The sequence below is a fragment of the Bubalus bubalis genome, chromosome 2, assembly GCF_019923935.1.
Source record: "Bubalus bubalis isolate 160015118507 breed Murrah chromosome 2, NDDB_SH_1, whole genome shotgun sequence".
Classification (NCBI taxonomy): domain Eukaryota; kingdom Metazoa; phylum Chordata; class Mammalia; order Artiodactyla; family Bovidae; genus Bubalus; species Bubalus bubalis.
In genome coordinates this window covers 29,030,911-29,046,051 of record NC_059158.1, presented here as the reverse complement: position 1 = coordinate 29,046,051, position 15,141 = coordinate 29,030,911, and positions in this window count along the sequence as shown.

Genomic DNA, 15,141 nt, shown 5'->3' with positions numbered 1-15,141 from the left:
ATTTTTCTCAGGATCTGAGCTATATGAGTTAGAAAAATGGATTTTCCCCTCACTAATAAAATGGTAAAGCAGAACATATGTCCTCATTATATTATTTTATGTAACTAATTAAAGAAAAGTCATTAAGTAACTTGAATGTATGACCTCAATTTTTTATAATACTTTATTATGAATTCCATCTGGGCCAAGGCAATGATTGATGGTGTATGAGATGGTAAAGATAAGACTACATTATCTTTCTTTTTGCCATAACTCCTCTGGTATTCAAAGTTCTTTTAAAAATTTAACTTTATTGAAATACAACTGTTACAAGTAGGTTTTAGACTCTCATGAGCCTGTTAATTAATCTATATAGCCTAATTAGTCTATGTATCACCAAGTCCATTAAATCCCAAGGGATAAATTACAATTTACTTAAGTAGAGTCTTTTTTCCTTCTCCTATCATACACTATGTGAACTTAGAATGTCGAAACAAGTAGTGCATGCCTTTTTCAGAGATTCGTATACTGAATCCAAAAGGAAAATCATTAAATATTAATCAACATATCTGCAAATGCCAACCTAGGACAGTGCCTAATTATAAAAGTTCTGTTCCTTTTCCTTACAATAGTACTTACTTTGTAGTTAGAAAGAGATATAAAATAAAAGGGAAAGTGACATATAAAAAAAGAATTCTGAAAAGATGCTCACTCTTATAAACTGTTATGTCCATCATCTGGTACTTAATGCTCTAGGGTAAAGCTGTTGTTAGATGTAGGTTATCACCCGATTAGGGTTGAGAGCAAAGCAGAAGGACAGAGACTAAAGGGAGTGCAAGTTTTCCCTGATTGTGGTCACAGGAGCTGGAATGTCTGTTCTTGAGAATGACACGTCCACAAGAAAACGGCACCAACAAACCTTCATCCCAACAGCAGCTGGTAAGCAGACAGCTTGAATTCCAGGTAGACCACAAAAAGCTATGGATCCTTGTGGAAAACGCTGAGCAGCATTCTAATTCAACTCACTGAGCTTAAATTTTAAGCATTTTTTTTCCCCTCTGAGCAACAGAAACAGATGAACTCTCAAGAAATAAAGATCTCATTTTCATGGAAATCATCACCCAAGAAAAAGAGAGGAAAAAAAATAAAGACAATGGATGAGGTTGACTTGGGATTGCTGTAAAAGACAACAGGAGTCAGCGTTTTCCATGAGGACTTAACTATTCCTCGAGGTCTATTTTAATGATTTTTAACAGTTGACACAGTTTATCTTCCCCTTAGAGTAAACAGGATTCTGGTAACCAGGTGGAATATAATCAGCTCAAATAAATAAAGTTTAGCTAGGAAAGTACCATAAATGCACGTCTGCTCCAGACTTAAGTTTAACACATAACAATATGCAGGAGATTGGGAGAGGACTGGGAGATTTTTGTTCTCAAACCAGATTTTTGTCCCACAAACCAGATTTTTGGTTTGTTGCTCACAATAACTGGTCTGACTTTCTAAATATTTATGTGATGGATGCATATTTCCGATCAAATAATAAACACTTAGTAAAACTTTACAAGATCTCAATCCACAGCACACCAGAAGCACTGTGGAGCCCTTCAGAGTATCCACACCAGGACTCAATCTCCAGGACTGTTGATTCATTAGTCTATGTGCTGCCCCAGGCAACTGCATGTCTAAAATGCTTCAAGGTGATCTGTGCATGTGTGTTAAGTTGCTTCAGTCGTGTCCAGCTCTGGGACTCTATGGACTGAAGCCCAGCAGGCTCTTCTGTCCATGGGATTCTCCAGGCAAGAATAGCAGAGTGGGTTGCCATTTCCTTCTCCAGCAAAGTGATCTAGTGGGCGCCAAAGGCTTCCAATCACTGAGATACCAACTGATTGGACATGGAACTATCAGAGTGTTTACATTCCAACCTCGAACATGGGTTGATAAGAAAGTTTGGTGTAAAACAGTAAACACTTATGAGTGCTTTTCATTTATCTGCTTATCTGTCTACTGAAACCCCTGACCCATTAATCTAGGCACTCTGTAAAGACAGAGTTTGTGTCATATTCCTCTTTGTCCTCACAACTACAAACTCAGTTGGTTCTAAATGCTAAGTATTCTCTAAAGGCTTGCTGAGCAGATAAAGAATGAATTCTAAATGCACTAAATTCCCGTTTATTCTTCCTAGTAATTTTTAAGGAAATTCTTGCAATGTGAATTTGAGGTATCAACAATATTCAATCCCTAGCTTTTATTTGACAAAGTCAGAAAGGCCACAAAGATGGATTTTTAAACTCTAGACAGTGGTTTAACATTTTATGATGATACATTTGGGGCAGCTTAACAAAGGATTCCTATAAAAGTTGTTTCCAGACCAGGAAGCCCTCGATGGAACTGTCCACAGAGAAAGTGTGCTGTACTCTGTAATATGGAGCATTTGTAACTTATGCACAGGATACAGACTTTTTAGACTCTTTTGAAGAGTTGCCAGGATTTATACTAGCTTGACTATTTGTGTGCAGGTCAACAAACTAGACCCATATACATCAGTTATGTTCACTGTCTTGAGAATCTAGTGAATACTATCAGCACTAACATTCGTGCGGGCTCTGCCACACCCGACTCTTTGCAACCCCATGGATCATAGCCTGCCAGGTTCCCCTGTCCATGGGATTCTCCAGGCAAGAATACTGGAGTGGGTTGCCATTCCCTACTACTCCAGGGGATCTTCCCAACCCAGGGATGGAACCAACATCTCCTGTGTCTCCTGCTTTGGCATGTTAAATCTGATTGTTGTTAAATTTTTAAAATGAAGATATTCTGACTGAAAACAAGGAGAAACTTAGCACTTCGTTCCCCAAGTTGCCATTCCATAAGCATTAATTTACTAATGCACCCAACGCAACTGTCATACTGAGTTCATTAACCACAGAAACCACTCTTAGAGCCAAATTATAGCCAACAATAAGAGCCTTTCTCCAGTCTCTGTACACAAATCTATGTTATACCAAATTTGAGGAAAAAGTCTTCCCAGATGGAATTTTCTTCCATCTATAATTTCATTTTCAACACTTGTGTTTACATAATTGAAAATAATCTTCTCTTGTAACATTAGGACACAACTGTTAAGATATACAATGATGCCTCAGCTTTTCCACCTACCCTCTATGTACCCTCTTCTCCTTCAGTCAGTAGGTTAGTGACTGAAGTGGTAGCAGCCAAGCAGTGGAGTTTAGGGTTAATGGAGCTTTGGGCTTCCCTGCTGGCTCTGATGGTAAAGAATCCGTCTGCAATGTGGGAGACCTAGGTTCAACACCTGGGTTGGGAAAATCCTGTGGAGGAGGGCATGGCAACCTACTTCAGTATTCTTGCCTGGAGAATTCCCATGGACAGAGGAGCCTGGCGGGCTGCTGTCCATGGGGTTGCAAAAAGTCGGACATGACTGAGTGACTAAGAACATCCTAAGAACAAGGGTTGTAGAGAGTCACATGGGAGCTGCTCCTCCAATGCAGCAGAAAAAAGACACTGAAAAAGCGGACACCACTGTTTAAGTGTACTTTGAGCCCATTAAACTCTTTCAGTTCATGATGTTCATTCCTGTAGTGACTAAAAAATAAAATATTCTTTTTTTAGGAGGATAATAATTTTTTTCAAGTTCCCCAGGCAACATTTATTGCACCAGAAGAGTCATTTTACAAAGTGCCACTTTAATGGCCCCAAACGTTCCACATATAAGAAAAACTTTTACATACCTCGTTATGGTCTGAAAATGAAACACCCTATCGGTGGAAATTTCTGGATGAGTCAGGATGTCTGTAAATGTGACTAAAAGTTAGGGCTATATTACAGATTGCTTTATGAGACAATTAAATGAGGTTGAATTAGCCATCGCTAACTTCTCCATGATATACATTGACATCACATACGGGTTATCAAATATTTTGGGATACTGTAAACAAATTAAAAAGTATATTTGAAATGTGCTATGCTTAGTAGCTTAGTCCAGTCTGATTCTTCGTGACTCCATGGACTGTAGCCTGCCAGGCACTTCTGTCTATGGGGATTCTCCAGGCAAAAATACTAGAGTGGGTTGCCATGCCCTCTTCCAGGGTATCTTCCCAACCCAGGGATCGAACCCAGGTCTCTCATATTTTGCAGGCAGATTCTTCACTGTCTGAACCACCAGGGAAGCCCAAGAATACTGGAGTGGGTAGCCTATTGCTTCTCCAGGTGATCTTCCCGACCCAGGAGTTAAACTGGGGTCTCCTGCATTGTAGGCAGATTCTTTACCATCTAAATTGCCAGGGTAGCCCATATTTGAAATGCATGGAGCTAATAAAGAATAGAAACTAGCATTTTATTTTAAATGCTCTCATTCATTTCATTTTTAAATTAATTACTTAATTTTAGAACACATGGAGCTGCTTCATTTTTTAATGGTTTCCTAGCATCCCATTATACGGGTGTACCATAAAATACTTAACTAATCTCCAACCGATGGACCATTAGATTGTTCTCAATATTTGGCTGCTACAAGCAATACCACATAAACTTTTTTTGATTATCTTTGAAAGTATACATGTGTGAAAATGTTAGCTGCTCAGTTGTGTCCAGCTCTTTGAGACCCCATGGACTGTAGCATGCCAAGCTCCCCTGTCTATGAGATTCTCCAGGCAAGAACACTGGAGAGGATTGCCATGCCCTTCTCTAGGGGATCTTCCTGACCCAGGGATTGAATCTGGGTCTCCCACATTGCAGGCAGATTCTTACTGTCTGAGCCACCAAGTAAGCCCCAAACATGTGTTCAGTTCAGTTCAGTTCAGTTCAGTCCCTCAGTTATGTCTGACTCTTTGCGACCCCATGAATCACAGCATGCCAGGCCTCCCTGTCCATCACCAACTCCCGGAGTTCACTCAGACTCGTGTCCATCAAGTCAGTGATGCCATCCAGCCATCTCATCCTCTGTCATCCCCTTCTCCTCCTGCCGCCAATCCTCCCAGCATCAGAGTCTTTTCCAATGAGTCAACTCTTTGCATGAGGTGGCCAAAGTACTGGAGTTTCAGCTTTAGCATCATTCCTTCCAAAGAACACCCAGGCCTGATCTCCTTTAGAATGGACTGGTTGGATCCCCTTGCAGTCCAAGGGACTCTCAAGAGTCTTCTCCAACACCACAGTTCAAAAGCATCAATTCTTCGGCGCTCAGCTTTCTTCACAGTCCAACTCTCGCATCCATACATGACTACTGGAAAAACCATAGCCTTGACTAGACGGACCTTTGTTGGCAAAGTAATGTCTCTGCTTTTGAATATGTATACATAAGATAAATTCCTACACGTGTACTTGTTAGGTCAAAGGGCATGTGATTTTTATTTTTATTTTAAGGAGTATTCTAAAATTGCCTTGAGATTGGATATAGCATACTCACAGCAATATGTAAGAGCACCTCTTTCTTTGCTCTTTATATTTAGTGTATTATCAAACTTGTTATATTTTGGCATTTGTCAATCTGTCAGGTGAAAATATGATATTTTGACAGAGCTTTAATTAACTTTCCTCTCATTAAATATGATTTTGTTTTATATTTTTTCTTGATTTGGGAAGCCTGTATGTGTTAAAGATACTGACCCTTAGCTTTCAAATGTGTTGAAATTTTTTCCTACTTTGCAATTAATATTTTGACTTGGTTTATGGTGTGTTTTTTTAACCTGGAAGAAACAATTTCTTCTGCATTTAAATTTAAAATGTTTTCTTATATGGCCTCTGAGTTTTTGGTTTTGCTTAGAAAGGCATTTTAATTTGTGATAAATATTAAAATCAAATCCCAAAGTAAAAAGCTTCTCCTGTATTTTCTTCTGAAAGCTGAGGATGTCTCTTTATCTAGATAAACAGTGTTTTAATAGTAAAATATTTAATTTACTTTATTATTATATTCTGGTAGTAATTCCCCACTCTAGTACTCTTGCCTGGAAAATCCCATGGACGGAGGAGCCTGGTGGGCTGCAGTCCATGGGGTCGCTGGGGGTCGGACATGACTGAGCAACTTCACTTTCACTTTTCACTTTCATGCATTGGAGAAGGAAATGGCACCCCACTCCAGTATTCTTGCCTGGAGAATCCCAGGGACGGGGGAGCCTGGTGGGCTTCCATCTATGGGGTCGCACAGAGTTAGACACGACTGAAGCAATTTAGCAGCAGCAGTAATTTCATAGGGGTGGTGGAGCTTGATAAAAACAAATGATAACTTTTAAAAAATTTATTTGCTTTCTTGATTCATTTGGCTATACAAAGTTTTAGTTGCAGCACTTGGGATCTAGTTCCCTGACAAGGGATAAAACTCAGAGCCCCTCCACTGGGAGTGTGGAGTCTTAACCACTGGACTACCAGGGAAGTTTCCACAAATGATAATTTTTTAATATAATTCTTCATAAGGCTAAGCCCAAATTAAGACTTTGCAATGGAGCAACAAACTCATTGTCTGAGACCTCACTGACAAATGTCCTGTTTGTTTCCCATTATTGATGGGATGTCTTTGGAGATCTTTGGATCAAAACTATACATGAGTTCAACTTTTGCATCTACACCCACAGAAAAAATATTCTTTCTGGAGTTTTGCAACAAACTCTTCCTCTAATCAATAACCTCAGATATGTAGATGACTCCACTCTTATGGCAGAAAGTGAAGAAGAACTAAAGAGCCTCTAAATGAAAGTGAAAGAGGAGAGTGAAAAAGTTGGCTTAAAGCTCAACATTCAGAAAACGAAGATCATGGCATCTGGTCCCATCACTTCATGGGAAATAGATGGGAAAACAGTGGAAACAGTGGCTGACTTTATTTTTCTGGGCTCCAAAATCACTGCAGATGGTGACTGCAGCCATGAAATTAAAAGACACTTATTCCTTGGAAGGAAAGTTGTGACCAACCTAGACAGCATATTAAAAAGCAGAGACATTACTTTGCCAACAAAGGTCCATCTAGTCAAGACTATGGTTTTTCCAGTGGTCATGTATGGATGTGAGAGTTGGACTGTGAAGAAAGCTGAGTGCCAAAGAATTGATGCTTTTGAACTGTGGTGTTGGAGAAGACTCTTGAGAGTCCCTTGGACTGCAAGGAGATCCAACCAATCCATCCTAAAGATTAGTCTTGGGTGTTCATTGGAAGGACTGATGTTGAAGCTGAAACTCCAATATTTTGGCCACCTGATGTGAAGAGCTGACTCATTTGAAAAGACCCTGATGCTGGGAAAGATTGAGGGCAGGAGGAGAAGGGGAAGACAGAGGGATGAGATGGTTGGATAGCATCACCAACTTGATGGACATGGGTTTGGGTGGACTCCGGGAGTTGGTAAAGGACAGGAAGGCCTGTCAAGTTGGGATTCATGGGGTCGCAAAGAGTTGGACACTACTGAGCGACTGAATTGAACTAAACTTCCTCTAATCACCAAATGAATGATAAAGATGCATTCAGTTATCTGAATTAACTATCTAATAAAAGTTTATTGAACAGTTACTATGCACCAGACTCCTTTCCAGGCATTTGGGAAACAGAAATTAATAAAAAGATCAGGAGTCCTATTCTCATGGAATCAGGAATAAAGGTACTAATGAAAATTTCTATTTATTTTGTTGTTACTGTTTAGCTGCTAAGTGGTGTGACTCTTTTGTGACTCCATGTACTGTCTGGCTTTTCTGTCCTCTGTAGCCTGTCTGGCTCCTCTGTCCATGGAATTTTCCAGGCAAGAATATTGGAGGGGGTTGCCATTTCTTTCTCCAGGGGATTTTCCCAACCCAGGGATCAAACCTGGGTCTCCTGCAGTGGCAGGTAGATTCTTTAGCACTGAGCCACCTGGGAAGCCCTTCTATTCATTAATCAGAGCTTATAAAGACCATTTCTTTTTTTTTTTTAATTTTATTTTATTTTTAAACTTTATATAACTGTATTAGTTTTGCCAAATATCAAAAAAAAAAAAAAATGAAGACAAGACAATTATATTTCCAAGTCATTCAAGAAAGAATTTCTCTTCTCAAAGAAGAATGTTTTAAATTCCTAAAATTCTAAATTCCTTATAGATTGCTTTAGAGGCCACCTCTATGACGATTCTTAGAGTGTCCCTAGATTTAAAGTCTGTAATACATGTGGTGAAGAGTGAGTCTTTTTAGATCTTTCCTAAGTGAAGATTTTGAGAACTGCTCAGAACAATCAAAACTTGGTAACCAGTATCTTTTTCCTGTTTTTCACCTATGAAAGCAACTCGTGTGTAAAATAGCAGTAAGAAATAAATCTGTGGACTGCACTCAGCACAGGGCTAGACACACAGAGCTCCCCTCTCTATACATAAAGATCCCTCAGTGGAGCTCAGGAAATAAAGCCGTATTTCCCATTCAGTCTCAAGACAGAATTCTTTGATCCAGTGACCCACATCTCTGGAGAACAGCTTCTTACAGCCCTATTTAGGCCCTGGTGTGGATTTGCAAATTAACTGAAAGGACCATTGGAAAACATTTCTGTTTAAAGTGCTAAATGGGCTGCAACTTTCAAAACTAACAGGCCTGCCAAATTGTGATTTAAAGTGAAATTGGCATGAGCAGACATTTCCACATCAGCCTGTAGCACATCTGGTCCAGACCAAACAAACAGAAGATTTATTCTGTCAGGGAGATCATTTAGCATTCCTTTTCATGCTTCAGAAGGAGCCTGTACCTGTCACTCACCAAAGCGCTCAGCTTTTGGTGGCTAGGCTCTGTTGCTCCCCCTGACTAGCCTTGATCTAACACTTCTAAGGAGGCTCATGTGCACCGCTCCACCTGGGAGCCCAGTACCCATGCCAAGTTCATTTCCATAGTCTTATAGAAACCTCCTGGAGGATTTCAAACATCTGCTCATAAGTAAAGAAACATTGTCTTGAGCTCTAACAATAATATAAAGGGCAACTGAACCTTCTTTTGCAAATAAAGCAGAGCTGATAAATGATCTTATTTCACAGGACTGGGGGCAAGTTGCTTTGTGTCTTTCTGAATTCAAATCCTTAAAAGGTATCTAGGCAATCATGGGAAAAATGGGATATACCCAGAGTTTTACAGTGAACTTAAGTGGCACACAGTTAAGGCTATAGGAGAGGTTAAAAAAATTATATCATTTTGCTGAAACTAAAGAACATATTTAAGAAAAAAGCATCCTTATCCCTAAAATGTATTGTGTTTCTCTTCCTCTCTCTCTCCCTGGCTGTAACCACAGAGCCAAGCATGTGCTCATGCTGCATGAGCCACATAGCCACTTTCTTCTCTGGAATGTTAATCCGTTCATGTTGGAGTCAGAAGCCCCAGGAGGCTCACTTCTTGGCTTCTGTCATCAGAAACACCATTCTTCCTCTCCCATCTCTGGAGTACCAGGAATACTCAGAAGGGCTAGAGGTACCACCATTGAGCTTTCCTTATGATGTTACCTTATGTGGCTACAAAGGAGTCAGTTTCAATCAAAACAAAAGCTGGAACAGGAAGAGGCAAATATTTTTGTTGGTGTACATGTTCTTTCTAATTCCTAGCTAAAACTGACCTCTTCTTCTTTGGAGAAATAAAATTCAGGTGAAAATGTCTCCTAATTTCCTTCTAGTTATCATGTAATTATTATGAATTCTTTGTAGTTCTTTTGTCCTTGAGGAACTCATTTAATTCATAACTATTATTGCTTGGTTTTCCTCTTGACGTGTAAATCTAGATCTAGGCAAACAAAGGGCTAGATTATCACATCAACACAGAAAAGGGGTTTGTCTGACTTAACATGTAGCAAAAACAAATATTTTAAAAATCTGGAGGCTTCCAAGGCATGTTTAAAAGTATGTGTAGGAGAAAGCACAAGATTTGTACAAATATTTTCATTCTGTTGGTTTGCTACAGAACCAAGATAGTAGGAAGAGTGAATCTATACTAGTTTCATATCTGTCCCTCCTATTGAGTCATTAATAAACATGATACCATGAGTACTGCATTGTTAATACTCAGCTTGGTCTATGGAGCTCAGAAATGCTCTCTTCAAATTCACACAGAACATTTTTAAATAGGTTACACTCTAGATGCTGAACTTGCTGATGAAAAATGTACATCTATAAAAAAATCAGCTTCCTCTGAAGAAAACAACAAAATCAGTCTTCTGTTACAACTTAACTAATTTCAACCAATCTCAAAATATATATTCATATATGAAATACTGACAATTTCTTAGTATATCTGAATATTTAATCCACTTGGGAAATGTCAAAGGGGATAAAAGCATGCCTGGTATTCAGTAACTAAGTAATTCATAAGTGATTAGATTTATTTGTATTCTTATTCTTGAATCTTTATTTGATGATATGAAATTAACATTAAAAGTAGCATGTTTGTATAGTATGACCACAATAAATTAGAGTAATATCACATAGAGATCAAAGGTTTCATTCTTCCACAATGAATCTAGAGAACTTTGAAATAAGAGGTAACACTTTTGATTAAAAAGAGTTATTATCAAAAGTAATCATCTAAAGGGATCCAGCTTATGAATAAAAGGAATTGGAAAGTTAATTGACTTTTCTAGCTTATATTCTTTTAAAAGCTGCATTTAGAGTCAAAGAAGGGATACTGAAAGCAGACAAGGAGAAACATTGCTCTAATAGGACATTGGATTGGGAAATGAATTGAAGAGGGAAAAAAGTAAATCTACCTATAAAATATAGAAATGCAATTCATGTAAAAATCATGGGCAACTCATAAGCTGTATCTCAATGAGATCATTTAATGTCTTTGAGTGTTGGGATTGTCTGAACTAATCATTCACATCAATAGCTAAGAAACAAAGAACCATGGGAAAATAACCTGTTTTGATCATCGAAATAATAGGCAATGTATACAGATACAAAAAATAGCAGTAACAAAATATGGTAAAACCACTTGAGAAGAAACTATACTTGAAGATAAATTCAAGTTCATAGAAATCCCCAGAATGGGACACTTTGAAACTTGTAGATGTATTATTTGGGGTTTACATTTTCAAATATTTAATGTAGTTTATGTACATCTAATTATCTATAAAGCTACTTTTTCATCACAGTTATTCATTCTATGGCAAAGTACATAAGTTAATCACAATTTTTAAAAAACATTCAGGGCTTTGCAACTCAATCATTGATTTATAATAACCTCACTTTTGTAATAAAATCTACCCCAAGTCAAAATTATTATCACTTTCAAAGTGACTAAAAATTTGTTTGGAATAATAAGGTTTAACAAATGATAGAGTATTCTGCTGTCTAAGAAGACCATAACATGTCTGTTTCAATGCATGGAAGTTTGTGTAAGACTATAGAGAACTACTAGCTTAGTCAGTAAAGAATCTGCCTGTAATGCAGGAGACCTGGATTCGATTCCTGGGTTGGGAAGATCCCCTGGAGAAGGAAATGGCAACCCACTCCAGTATTCTTGCCTGGAGAATCCCAAGGACAGAGGAGCCTGGCAGGTTACAGTCCATGGCGTCATGAGAGTCAGACACAACTTAGCAACTAAACCACCACCATAGAGAACTACATGGGACTGAAGAAGAAACATTTCATCAGTAACTCAGTGTACATTTATTTTGAGAATGTTCTGCTTAGATAGTCACGTGCTAGATGTTTTAGCATATCTACAGTTCTAGAGAGAGTGTGGATTAACAATCCAACTACAAGTGGCTGACCACATGCTGCATGTGCTACATAGCAGATACCAGAAAAGCTAAACCAAATTAAGATTCAATAAAATGTAATTTTACTACATTATTCAATAAAATGTAATTATATTTATTAAAACCTAAATATATGAGAAAATGAAGATGAAAATCAATTAACTTTTATTGAATAGAAATTCCCAGAATGAGCTCTCTGAAACTTAAAGATCTTTGAATTTGTAGAACACTATAGTGTTCCTGGAGACTTGTATTATTTGAGGTTTAAGGTTCAAAATTTTTAACACATTCTACCCGTATCTAATTATCACAAAGTTGATTCTTTTTTCCCCCATATTTACAGATTTTCCTATTTGCCTAAAATGTATCTGCAACCCCATCCCCAGCCAATGAAGACTCATACTTGTGGTAGCTCTCATGGTCATTAGCATACCTGGAGAAGGAAATGGCAACCCACTCCAGTGTTCTTGCCTGGAGAATCCCAGGGACAGAGGAGCCTGGTGGGGAGCCGTCTATGGGGTCGCACAGAGTCGGACACGACTGAAGCGACTTAGCAGCAGCAGCAGCAGCAGTGCGCAGTGGCAAAATTTTTGTGACTCAGGTATTCCTGGCTTGCCATCCTGTTTTAGCTTTCACACTATAAACAAATGTCCTGTCCATAGTATATTTACTGCGAAGGTTTTTGTATTTTTGTGCTTTCTGTTAAGGATTTCACTGTCTAAAATGGGCCTCCACTATAGTACTAAAGAGTTGTCTAGAATTCCCAAGCACAAGAAGGCTGTGATGTGCCTTATGGAGAAAATATGTGTTTTAGCTAAACTTTATTCAGACATGAGTTACAGAGCTGATGGTCATATCCAATGTTGATGAATCAACAATACGTATTAAACAAAATGTCTTTAAAGAGAGACACATGAAACAAGGCTATGTATTGATCAGTTACCCAAAATGTGACCAGAGGCTCACAGGAACCTAGCCTTGCACTTCCCCTAGGAGCAATAGATTAATATTTGCTAATTCAGTATTTTGGGTGGCTTCATAGAGAATAATTACTGCTAATAATGAGAACTGATTATGTATTTTATATATATGTATAGTTGCGTATATGTGTGTGTGTGTGTGTTGGGGAAAGAAGTTAGTTCTTTAAAATAAAGCAAAATTAAGAAGTCATCAGAATTGAAAACTCATTAAAATATCTACTAACTTGGGAAATATTTTAGGGATAAAGCAAAAATCACATTGGGTTTTGATTGTGCATAATATTTTTAGCCACTGAAATTTCCATAAGGAGTTTAGCACATGCAGTTAATTTGCATGAGAGGCAGCTGGAGCATATTGGCTCTTTCAAAGCCACTATGATTTATCATCTCAATAATGCATGAGCTTAGACAAAGTTATACAACTGTCTGTATTTTTAACAAGGTGATGGAGTAAGAAATTTGCTAAAGCAGCCATTCCAGGCCCAGGTGACTAAAAGGAGGTTAGATCATTTATACAAACTGGAACACAATTTTATTCCTGTTTTATTTTTGGTCTCAGATTTGTTTTTCCTGAAAATAGTATTTTGTTTGGGGGAAGCGCCAGACTGACAGACAGACAGTCAGAGACAGTCAAGTCGTGTATTCCTGTACACTATTAGCACAATATGGAGAGAACCAACTAAACTCTCCACTAAAGCAACCTCTGGAATTAGATTCATCTTAAAGAGGCAGCATCTGAAGAAAAATAAACTCCTTTTTTCCTTTGTTCAATAACATGTCATGATATTGATTTATTAAGCCCTAAATTGCACTTGGCAAAAATGGCTTATAGGAAGTGTCTCTTTTTAGGGCCATGTTTATGTTCTTTATTGAGATTTGAGGAGAATGTAGTCCAGACATCGTTAAGAAGATATTGTTATAGTAGAGACACAGGTTACAAAAACTCCATGCATGTATTCTAAGGTGAAGGGCAGGATTAGGAGAATATAGAGGAAATGATTAATTCAAAACATTGTAAATGAAAAAGTAATTGATAGGACAATCTTCAATGACCATTAGGATAAAGAAGATAAATGAATTATTCAAAGATTCCATGTTTTTGTACCTAGGTGATTAGAAGAATAACTGTATTTGTCTTAAAACTGATATAAAAGTTTGAATTTAGTCTTTAGAACTCATTTTAGACACCTGCATCTATAGACTAAAAACTTTAATATCCAATATGCTAACTTAATAAGATATGAAATGCTTGTCTTATTCTCGTAGACTTCCACCATTTTTCTCTAAGGTACAGGAAAAAGGACCATAAGAGATGAATTCATGAAACTATTGCTACCCAGTGATCCTATCTGCCAGAATGTACTGAACTGGCAGGTTGAAGCCAGGAATTGGTCCCATATGTCACATAATACGTGTGCTACTGAAAGCCTCCCACTGCAGAAGGCCACTGAAGTATAAGAATAAATACAAAGTTATAAAGTTTATAACTTATAAGTTATAAATATAAATATCCAGTTATAAAGTTACTTTGTTTTATTTAAGTTAATATTTGAATACCAAGGCAAATGACCAGAAATGATTTACTAAACAGTACTGCAAGGAGATCAAACCAGTCAATCCTGAAGGAAATCAATCCTGAATATTCATTGGAAGGACTGATACTGAAGCTAAAACTCCAATAATTTGGTCACCTGATACGAAGAACTGACTCCTTGGAAAAGACCCTGATGCTGAGAAAGATGAAAGCAAGAGGAGAAGGGGATGTCAGAGGATGAGATGGTTGGACAGCATCACCGACGTGATGGACATGAGTTTGAGTAGGCTCCTGGAATTGGTGATGGACAGGGAAGCCTGGTGTGCTGCACTCCATGCAGTCACAAAGAGTCGGACACGACTGAACAACTGAACTGAGCCACAAGACTAATTGGAGAAACCCTTCTCAACAATCAGGTTTGAGGAGGGACCCATAACACCAGAACTGAGTTAGGAGTGTAGATTAACCATTACCTGGTACAAACCCCACATTTTATAGATGGAAAACTGAGACCCAAAACTGTACATTTGACCAAGTCCTCTAATCATACTGTCTTGATGTTGGATGATCTCTTTAAAACATCAGTCACTCGCTAGACCAACATTTCTCAAACTTTTCTGTGTATCAGAATCAACTGGGAGGCCTTAAAACACAATGCTGGTTCCACCCACAGACATTCTCATACCACAGGTCTGGGATGGAACCAGAGGATTTATATTTTGACAAGTTCCCTGGTGATACTGATGCTGCTGGTCTGAGAACACACTGTAAGAATGACTGCTCTAGTCTAATAGTCATTTCTAGTAAATTTTCTAGACATTACACTCCAGAAAGAACATATGATCTGAAACATCATGGTAAGGATCTAGCTACTGCTAGAGCAATATATTTACTCAGGAACCAAAGTGTATTTCACTAGACATCTATGATGGTTCTTTTCTGAAATGATCGCTAAGAGCTGT